This window comes from Sinocyclocheilus rhinocerous, unplaced genomic scaffold (assembly GCF_001515625.1).
Source record: "Sinocyclocheilus rhinocerous isolate Xijiao unplaced genomic scaffold, SAMN03320098_v1.1 scaffold480, whole genome shotgun sequence".
Taxonomy (NCBI): domain Eukaryota; kingdom Metazoa; phylum Chordata; class Actinopteri; order Cypriniformes; family Cyprinidae; genus Sinocyclocheilus; species Sinocyclocheilus rhinocerous.
The window spans coordinates 1317929-1328962 of NW_015655401.1; the positions used below are offsets into that span (position 1 = coordinate 1317929).

General features: G+C 41.9%; 1 pseudogene; it reads left to right on the plus strand.

The window, feature by feature from the left end:
* Nucleotides 1-10119, plus strand: part of LOC107718156 (probable ATP-dependent DNA helicase HFM1) — a 12519-nt pseudogene extending 2400 nt beyond the window's left edge.
* The last annotated feature ends 915 nt before the right edge of the window (nucleotides 10120-11034 follow it).

An 11034-nucleotide genomic window follows, 5' to 3' on the forward strand; every position in this document is an offset into this window, starting at 1 on the left:
GCTCGTCCAGGGGGGCCCAAACACAATGAAGAGATATATAATATTTTTGTTATACTATGGGCTATCTACAACAATAAAAGAACCAAAACCTCAGAAGACACTGAGCAAATAAATATAACAAACAATAGGGTAAAAAATAACAAACTATTTCCATGTCTTCCACCTTTTTTATGTAGGCTACGGAAATCACGCTTTCTTTCTCCCAGTCTCTCTCACAGACGCACACACAGTACAGACACGCACTCGCGCACACACACGGAGACGCGAACAGAAACTTATTGTCAGCGCTGCCCCGCAAATTTATCAATAAAATAGTTTTGCAGCTGAAAAGCTACGTAACATTTCTCAGTTGCAAGGTTCTTGAAGCAGTTTAACTTAAAGATTCGCTATTAGTAGACGCTGCTGCTGAACGCTGCTGAGAGACGCACAGACGCACGTATTCACACGCTCTTAATCTCTCTCTCTCCCTCTCTCTCTTTCGCTCTCTCTCTCTTTCTCTCTCTCTCTCTCTAATAACTGCATTAGACTGCATTAATAACTGCATTAGCCTGCATATCAATGGCTCAAACCTCCGTTATTAGCTCTAAAATGATGTTTTGGAACTTGTACAGCCTCAGCACTTAGGGAGGGCCGAGAGTGTACAAGAAGTAAAGCAATTATGTCGGGTTTGACTGTGTTACGGTACCCTACCAAACCCTACCCAGAGCTAGTCCCGCCTTTTGGCAGGTACATGCCAACTATGCAGAAAGGACCCTAGCCTGTAAGGCAGGGACGTCCAGGTTGTAAAACCTAGCAAATGTGGACGGCGAGGCCCAGCCGGCTACCGCACAGATTTCTGCGATAGACACACCGCTAGACCAAGCCCAAGAAGAGGCCACGCCTCTGGTGGAGTGGGCTCGTACTCCAATGAGGCATTGCAGGCCCAAGGAAGAGTATGCTAGCGTAATAGCGTCAACTATCCACCGGGAAAGTCTCTGCTTTGTGACCGGATGACCCTTGGTGCAGCCACCAAAGCAAATAAAGAGCTGTTCCGACTGCCTAAATGGGGCGGAGCGCTCATTGTAAATTCTCAGCACCCTGACGGGGGAGAGTAAATTCAACTCCTGGTCCTCCTCCAAGGGAGGAAGCACAGAGAGTGTAATAAGTGGAGAGCACTTAAGGTACACTTAAGGTTATTTGGAGAGGTACATAACAATGCCTTGGCTTCAGGACAACCTTAGAGTCGCCAGGCCCGAACTCAAGGCAGGTAGGGCTCACAGAGCAAGTCCCCCATTCACTTGACCACTGCTAAAGCCAGTAGCAGAGCGGTTTTTAGCGACAGGAGTTGAAGGTTGGTCGACTGTAGTGGCTCAAAGGGAGGGCTCTTAAGAGGAAGGAAGGAAGGACAATATCAGCGATATGTCACAGGAGGTTGGGTCTTTGCCGCGGGCTGTGCACCAGGCAGAGAAGACTGACCATTTAAGGGCATAAAGACGTCTCGTAGACGGGGCTCTAGCCTGAGAAATTATATTTAGAATGCTCTCAGGGAGGTCTGCAGGCTCCCATCGAGAGGCCAGAGGTGTGGAGCCCACAGCTTGCGTTGGGGGAGCCATAACATTCTGTTCGCCTGAGAGAGGAGGTCCGTCTCAGGGGAATGGGCCACGGGACTGCAATGAGCAGCCGAGACAGCTCTGAGAACCAGTGTTGGTTCCTCCAGAGCGAATGGGGGGAAAAGCATAAAGGAGGAGGTTGGACCAGTCGTGGGCCAACGCATCCTTGTCCTTCGAAAAAACTGGGCAATGAGAGTTGTCTTTTGAGGCGAAGAGGTCGACCTCTGCCTTCCCAAAGATCTCCCAGATTCACTGAACCGTTTGTGGATGGAGCATTCACTGCTCTGAGGGGACAGTATGTCTGCTCCTTGGTTCAACCTGCCTGGCACATGCATTGATCTCAGCGAACGCAAGTTGCGCTGTGCCCATTCCAAGAGGCGTTCCACCAGAATGAAGAGGCGCTTCGAGGAGAGCCCGCCCTGGTGATTTATATAGGACACCAATGTCATGCTGGACTGGACGTGGTGTCCCCTTAGGTCTGGCAAGAAGGTCTGAAGGGCCCGACAAACTGTCAGCATTTCCAGGTAGTTGACATGTAGCCAACCTTCCTCTTTTGACCAAGGGCTGAAAGCCGGTTTGCCATCGCACAGAGCTCCCCAACCCTTGTTGGACGCATCTGTCGAAACAACCTTCCTTCTGCAGACCGTTCCCAGAGCCACGCACCATACTGAAGGGGCCGCATATGAAGCAGGTCCAGCATCTTCTGAAACGTCTTGGGAGGGTGAGAGGCTCCAACTTTAAAGAAGGCCGCAAGCCGCTGTATGGCCAGTGCATGTTCAAAAACTGCTCCCAGGATCAATATCCATTGGCTGGGGAACAGTGCGCTCTTGGCAAAGTTGACGCTGAGTCCCAGGCATTCTAAGTGGCTGAGGAGGAGGGATCTGTGATATAGTAGCTCGGCCACTGACTGGGCTAAGATGAGCCAGTCATCGAGGTCATTTAGAATGCGAATTCCCATCTTTCTCAGAGGAGAAAGAGCCGCATTCATGCACTTTGCAAAAGTGCGAGGAGCTAGAGACAGTCCGAAGGGAAGGACAGTGTATTGATATGCCACTCCCTCAAAGGCAAATCTCAAGAATCGTCTGTGATGGGGGGCTATTTGGATGTGAAAGTGGGCGTCTTTCAGGTCCAGAGAAAAGAACCAGTCCTCTGGACATACTTGTGAGATGATCTGTTTCAATGTAATCATTCTGAACGGCCATTTCATGAGGGCGCGGTTCAGGTGCCTGAGATCAAGGATGGGCCGTAAACCGCCATCCTTTTTGGGGACGAGGAAGTAACGGCTGTAAAAGCCTGACTCGCTCTGGGCTGGAGGAACCATCTCCGCGGCTTCTTTTTGCCAGTAAATTCATCACCTCAGAGCGCAGGATGTGTGCATCTTTGCTCTGTACCAAGGTGGCACCTCTGTAACCTCGTTTTATTATTCACAAAATTCCGGGGATGGCCTTCTAGGCCTCGGCCCGTGTGGAAAGGGATTGGATTGGTTTGAGTAGTGAGTCGCCGTGCAGGGACTCAACACTCGTGATAAGTGGAAGAGGAAATGCTATCACAGCAGAAAGGTGTGTGGGCGCTTGAATGGGCCCAGCATTCACAACAAACACATTGCCTTCAACACCCGGAACTGAACGGGGTGTTTGGAGGCATACTCGAGGCTGCTTGGGGGGTGGTCCGGCTGCAGCAAGACTTAGCCCCCTTATCTTCCTGTCCCGCAGATCAGACGCCGGGTCCAGTGCCATCTTGGGCTGGGGTCCCTGGAGCTTAGGGAACGGGTAGCGTCTAGCCAACCGGGAGCGCTGACGATGCTCAGGCTTGCAGCGGGGTCTGGGCCAGACTCGTCCATGCAGCAGAGGAGTTTGACCTGAAAGACCTGGAGGACCGCCATGGAGTGACGCGCCGAGGCCACTTGTCCAGCCAAAGAGGAAGCTCGTCCAGCGAGGGCTGAAGTCGTCCTACACGGCATGGACGGGTGGGCGACCTTCGCCTTTCAACCGATGACAGTGGGTGGGCAGATGAGCGCGGCCACAAACTCATCCAGGGGAGGCAGTCTTTCATACCCCTTCTCTTCAGCGCCGTCGAACGAGGTGAGGGCGGATGAAGCGGAAATACGCAGGCGAGCCGAGTAAGGGGCACACCACAACTTGGTGAGTTCATCGTGGACCTCCGGGAAGAACGAAGAGCCTCACTGGCGAGGGGCCTGGCGGTGCCCTGGCAGGAACCATTCGTCCAGGCAGCTGTAGGTGGGCTTCTCCGGCGGGGACCACTCCAAACACAGATTCACAACATCCAAAAGTTTGGCGTCCATGCCTGCCTTGGCTTCGCTGGGCTCCAAAGATGGCAAGGGGGCGGGGTCGTTTGTCGAGAACGACAGCTCCTCCGCGTCAATGACATACTGTCATCCAGAGGATCACTGAAGCTGAAGTGCTGAAGGCAGCTAGCAGGAGCGGTAAATCAGCCGAGCAGAGAGGTCTTGATCCACTGCAAGGCTTGTCAACAGCGAAGGCTTCGAGTCTTGTAGAATGAAGATCGTGGTTGTCACTGAAGGAGAAGAAATCTGAGGATCCTATGCCAGAATGCCCGCTTATATAGCCAGATGGCCCCGCCCATATTGGCGGGCTCTGGCGGGCTTCGTGGCCATAGGCTCGTGCAGCTCCTAGCGATGCAGTACGAGTAAAGTATCGAAAGGGAAGCCCAAAAACTCACTGATACTCCAGAAGGAAAAATTATGCATTAAGAGCCAGGGGTGTAGACTTTTGAACAGAATGAAGATGTTTAAATTTTTCTTATTTTGCCTACATTTTTTTTTTTTTTCATTTAGTACTGCCCTTCAGAAGCTATAGAATATACTTACATGTTTCCGAGAAGACAAAATAAGTTCAATTTTCCCTGATCTTCAAATTCAAAAAGTTTACACCCCTGGCTCTTAATGCATCATTTTTCCTTCTGGAGCTGAACTTTTTGTAATAGTTGCATGTAAGTCCCTCAGTTGTTCTCAGTGTGAAAAGATGGATCTCAAAATCATACAGTCATTCTTGGAAAGGGTTCAAATACGCAAAATATGCTGGAAGACCAAGGAATTTGTGGGACCTGAAGCATTTTTTCTGAAGAATTAAGTTTTACTGTTCATGACAAACGAGGCACTCATGAACAACTATCAGTATTAAGAACCAAGTGTATGTAAACTTTTGAACGAGGCCATTTTTATAAATTCAACTATTATTTTCTCTTGTGGACTATATGTAAATGTCTTTTGTGTGAAGTATCTTATTCAGGTCAGTACTAAATAAAAAATAACATGCATTTTGTATGATCCCTCTTATTTTGGTAAAATAATTAACATTTTGCAGATACTACAAAGTGTATGTAAAATTTTGACCACAACTGTATATATAACTAGAAACTATTTGGAAGTCAATAACAACAGAGACTAGAAAAGTATATAAAAACAATGCCAGCAAGAATGCAAGCTGTTATCAAGGACAAAGGAGGCCATACAAAATAAAATATATCCGTTTTTTTGTTATTATGTGTGAATAAAGACACGTTAGTTGTCTCAGTTTGTTATTTTCCTAATGAATGACAATACAAATTTTAGTTTAAAAAAAGTTTTTGACAGATTCCTAAAACATTTGGGTGAACAAAGTTCTCCTGTAGCGAATCGATGCATTTTTGTAAGAAAAATAACCATATTTATTTTTCCTTCTTCTTCTTCTTCTTTTGGTTTTATGGCAGGTTGCGAACCAACTTCATAGGTGCATACCGTCACCTACTGTGATGGAGTGTGAAGAGAATGTACCGTTTCTCACCTAAATCTTATATTTTGTTCATTATTCCACAATTCTTAAGAAATCTCATGATTGCACTTATTTGTTTTCCTGCATTTGGACCATCATTTAGAATACTACTTAATGAAAATTCTTTAACTCCTAAGGATTGTAATTCATCTTTAAGTCGATCCCTTTCTCTTTCATATGCTGTACATATCATCATAACGTGTTCCACTGATTCCTCTGTTAAACAAACATTACATAGACCAGTATTATGTTTCCCTATAATGTATAGTGTTTGGTTAAGATTTGAATAATAACCATATTTAAAACCTAATAATCAATTTAATCTAGCTTGCGCTCACTGTTGTACACGGAAGCAGCTCTGGGCGGGTGACGTTAGACGTCGCCGTTGCGCATTCGCCGCTCAGAAGTGACGAACGTGGAAGCGCAGGAGAGAGATCAAAACAAAACAACGGTCACGAATTAGAAGTACAAAACAAGGATTTGTAAAGAAGAATGTCGGAGGATTTCGATATAAGCCAAGAGGAGACTGGTTTTCCTTTGCTAAAGTAAGGAAACTTTGCTTCCTTTGTTCCTAAACTTCATGTCTTTTGGACTGATGAACTGCATTAAACAGCTTGGAAGATCAAAGTACATTTTTAATATAACTCCGAATTGGATCATTTTGTGATTGAACTACCAAAGATATTTTACAAGATCTGAACTGTATTTTTAAGAATACTCTTAATGTGGACATATCTCTGTCTAACACAAAAATCTCTTTCATAGACTGATGAAATATGCGAACTCTCTGCATGATGCAAAACTCAGAGGTGTGTACGTTAATTAGATTTCTTATGCTGTTTGACATTCATGAATACATTGGTCACTGTTTTTTGATGGTGTGCATCAAGCCCACTGTTTTTTAAAAGTCTAAACATTTTTTATACCTCTTCCAGATCTGTTTATTTGTGGCATTGGATATCATCATGCTGGCATGGATGTGTCAGACAGGAAAGTGACTGAACAAGCATTTACTGTGGGTGAATTGCCAGTGTTATGTAAGTTCTACAAATATGTTTTCACTCATTTAGTTTTGATTATTCAGTACATAATGTATTATAAAAAAAAAGCATAGGAAAACCCTTATCTCCCCTTATTCAGTTACAACCAGCACCCTAGCTATGGGTGTGAATCTTCCAGCTCACCTTGTGGTAATCAAATCTACACTGCACTATGTTGGTGGTGCATGTGAAGAGTACAGTGAAGCTGACCTTTTACAGATGATTGGGAGAGCTGGCAGAATTGGAGGACATGTACCTATCAAACCAACCTACAAGACATGCATTTATTATGCATAAATAAAATAAGTGGCAGTAATTAGAATTCAAGCACTTAGGCTAAATCCCAACTGGCAATGCAAACATACAGCTGTTACAGTATTACGATTGAGACTACTGCTGCACACACTGGCTTTGGCTTTTGTTTAGTTTGATACAACAGCAACTGCAGTGATCATGACACGATCTCAGACAAAGGACAAATACACACAGTTCTTGAGTGGCATAGACAGCATAGAGAGCAGGTATATACCATCATAAACGCATTTTGTTCAGTCTCAGAAGAATTTTGATTTTCCCAAAACTTTTTATATAGGCTAGTCCATTTATGTGTTATCTATGTATGTTTATGAATATAACAAAATGACTATTTTCAGCTTGCATACAAACTTGGTGGAGCACTTGAATGCAGAGATAGTTCTCCATACCATATCTGACGTTAACATGGCTCTAGACTGGATCCGCTCCACCTTCCTGTACATCCGTGCTTTGAAAAACCCCAAACACTATGGTAAATCCTAAACCTTGACCACCCTAATGTTACAAACATCAAACTTGCTGCTAGTTGTCCTTTAGTAGTCTCTCTTATTTTGTCGCAGGTTTTCTCCTGAGCTTGACAAATGTGGAATTGAGACTAAATTACAAGGTATGAAAAAGTGAGTCAGTTCATAATAATTAATTTGAAAAACTGACTAGACTGAGCAGCTTGTTGTGTAAATATGAATTACGCTGTGTGTTTTAGAGCTGTGCTTGAAGAACCTGAACTCTTTGGCCTCTTTCAACCTGATTACCATGGATGAAGACATTAACATCAAGCCCACAGGTTACTGATAATGCTCTTTTTTCCATTAAAATATATGTAGTTTAATATAGCTCTCCTTTTCTTTTTTTATTAGTATTTTAGTGACAAAAAATTTGTCTTTGGTTGCAATGTCCATATAAATGAAATGGTCACACACAGAGACTGGAAAACTCATGGCCAGGTACTGTGTTGCTTTTGACACTGTGAAGCAGTTCAGTAGGGTGACTGGAACAGAGACGTTACCTGAGTTGGTAAGAAAGCATTGTTGTTCTTGCAACGTTTCCTGATCCATTTATATTAACTGCTTCAGAACAACATATAATGATATAAACATTTTTTCTCACTTTCTAGATTGAAATGATATCGAAGGGGAAAGAATTTAGTGATGTGCAGTTGAGAGTAAATGAAAAGAAAACCTTGAACATGTTGAACAAGGATAAGAACAGAACCACCATCAGGTCAAATTTATCTTCAGCTACCTAATACCCATACACTGTAAAATAATATTTTTTGAAGTTGTAAATAAAACAAAGGTCACTAGAGTATGTTTTACAAGAAAATACAATTTCAGTTTTTCTCATGTTTAATTCAGTGTTACTTGCTGTTTCTTCATTAGTGTTTGTGAAATTTATTAGCAATTTCTGAGTGAAAATTGTTTCTACACCAAGTGTTTTTTTTTCAGTGTAGCTAACATACTGAATAGGTAGACTAAAGCATGTGAGCGGTAATATTTTCTTTTTAGGTTTCCTATGGAAGGAAAGATCAAAAGTAATGACATGAAAGTGAATTGGTAAGGTTTTGCAATTACGGTTTGGATGTACAGTTTTACCTTTTGATTGCATGGCTTGCATATTTGTTTATTTATTTATGCATGCAGTTGTCTTCTCATCCTAGTCTGATTCAAGCTCAGCTCAGCTGCATCCCCATTCAGGAGTTTGGACTCGTACAGGACACTGGGAAAATATTCAGAAATGGAAACAGATTCAGCAGATGTATGTTACTTACATGTCTCTCTTTAAGCTTTTGTTCTCTCTGTCTGATGACATGGCCATGAAAATGCAAATGTGCAATACTTTTTTGTGTCAATTTTTACTTCGCATAGATTTAACAAAATGCTGCTCTTGATCTCTGCCAGATCTAACTGAGTTTCTCAGTCATCACTCCAAATCGAATTTATCAGCTCAACTCAACTCTTTAATTCTTGCCAAATGTTTTCGAGCCAAACTGTGGGAGAACTCACCTTACGTCTCCAGAGTCCAGACAGCTTGAGAGGATAGGTCAGGGAGCTCCTATATATAAAAAAAAAAAACTTCTTTTAAAAATGTTGTGTATTTGTTGTGCTAAATGTGTGTGCTTTTTATATTTGGGGTCTTATTTTCTAGGAATATCACTTGCCACTGCTATAGTGAATGCAGGGCTTACAACATTCAGCAAAATTGAGCAGACCAGTCATAGAGAACTAGAGCTAGTAAGTCAAAATAGCTTGCATACTTTTTTAGAAGTTTAGAAAAACATTTATTCATAATGAAGTCTTTCTGTTGTTACAGAAGTATTACAGTTTTTTTTTTTTCTTTTCCAGATTGTGAACCGACACCCTCCATTTGGGAACCAGATTAAGGAAGCTGTCAGCAAACTTCCAAAATATGAAGTTAGTTTGGAACAGGTAACATTTTATATCTGTGTATATATTTATTTGTTTTGTTTTTTTTACATTGGACAACCTGCTTTTACAATTTTCTGCAGGGCCATCTGCAGTTAACTAGTGAAGGCAAACAGATCAAATTTGTTGAAAATTCCAACCTATTACGGACCTAGAATACATATTTTCGCATATTCATTTTAATCTCAAAATATTGATGATGATAATAAGAAAAACTGCAGTTTTGTAATTGTATTTAATCAAATATTATCCTAGATTTCACGATACAGTCTCTCCACAGCTGAGATTTCTGTCACAGTGAACTTGAAGAATTTCAAGGAGTTGGCACCGAAACGGACAGCACCAGACCACCATTATGTCACTCTCATTATTGGAGACTGTGACAATAATGTAGTTTTCCAGCAGAAAATCCTGTAAGATCTATATGATTTAATAATTAAAGGCAAGTTTATTTTTCCTTAAAATATGAATAAATGAAAGAGATGCATCATTTGTTTTCAAGGGACACGTTGCTCCTGAAATCTGGGAGCTGGTCAAAGAGAATTAAGGTGACAAGAACACCTAAGGGAGAGGAGCTCAGCATTCATTTGATCAGCTCTGAATATGGTTAGTGGTCATATAGCCAATGTCTGGCAAGCACTTAAACAAGCCATAATGGCTTTTTGGATGTTCAGATAGTGTCATTCAATAAAATGTTAAATATTTGTCTGGCATAGACATTTAGAGTGCTCTGGTAATATCTAGTAATATTTTAGAATAATTAATGATCGTTGATTGTGTAGTGGGACTGGATGTACAGCAGGAGTACAGAGTCTACTACTCAGGAGTGAAGAGGTTTGGAGCTGAGTCCTGCATTAGAGAGAACCCTACATGGAGAGTGCAGAGAATTCACGACACAGAGAAGACACAAGACACTACACTGACAACTCCAGCTACATCAAACAGAGGTCAGACTCCTTGACAACATGATCACAATATGATTAGATATGATAGAAATACGATACATTTGAACTAGACTTGAAACATCCATCACGGGTGATTAAATCACAAGCGGGGGATGAGACACGTTAACGATTACGCGTGTTTGCTATATCCATCTCAAAGAAATCTTTTGTGACCACTTGTGATCAAATTTCAAGGTTCTCCCTCAAGATGAATATTAATACCAGATGAAAATGCTCTGATAAATCTGCTGAAACTGAATACAATATAAAATGCTTTTGGCTCAAACATTACAGCTTAATTTTTTTGGATACTTTGGAAGATTATATTTAACTTACAGTTATTTTCTTCATGGATCCAGTGACTCCGAATATAGTTAAAGGGTTAGTTCACCCAAAAATGAAAATTCTGTCATTAATTACTCACCCTCATGTCGTTCCACACCCCTAAGACCTTCGTTCATCTTCAGAACACAAATTAAGATATTTTTGATCAAATCCGATGGCTCAGAGAGGCCTCCGTTAACAGCAACACCAACCAAACTCTCAAGATCCATAAAGGTACTAAAGACGTCATTAAAACAGTCGACGTGACTACAGTGGTTCTACAATAATTTTATGAAGCGAAGAGGATACTTTTTGTGCGCAAAACAAAACAAAAATAACAACTTTATTCAACCACCTCTGAACAGATGGACTTTAATTTCACCTCCAAATTTATAGCTAATCCTAGAGATTCACATACGTTTGCTACTCACAGATATGTAATATTGGATCATTTTCCTGAATAAATAAATGACAAAGTATATATTTTCATCTCATTTGTTTGATTGGGTTCTCTTTGTCAACTTTCAGGACTTTCATGAAAATCTGATGATTTTTTGGGTTATATTTATGCAGAAATATAGACAATTCTAAAGGGTTCACAAACTTTC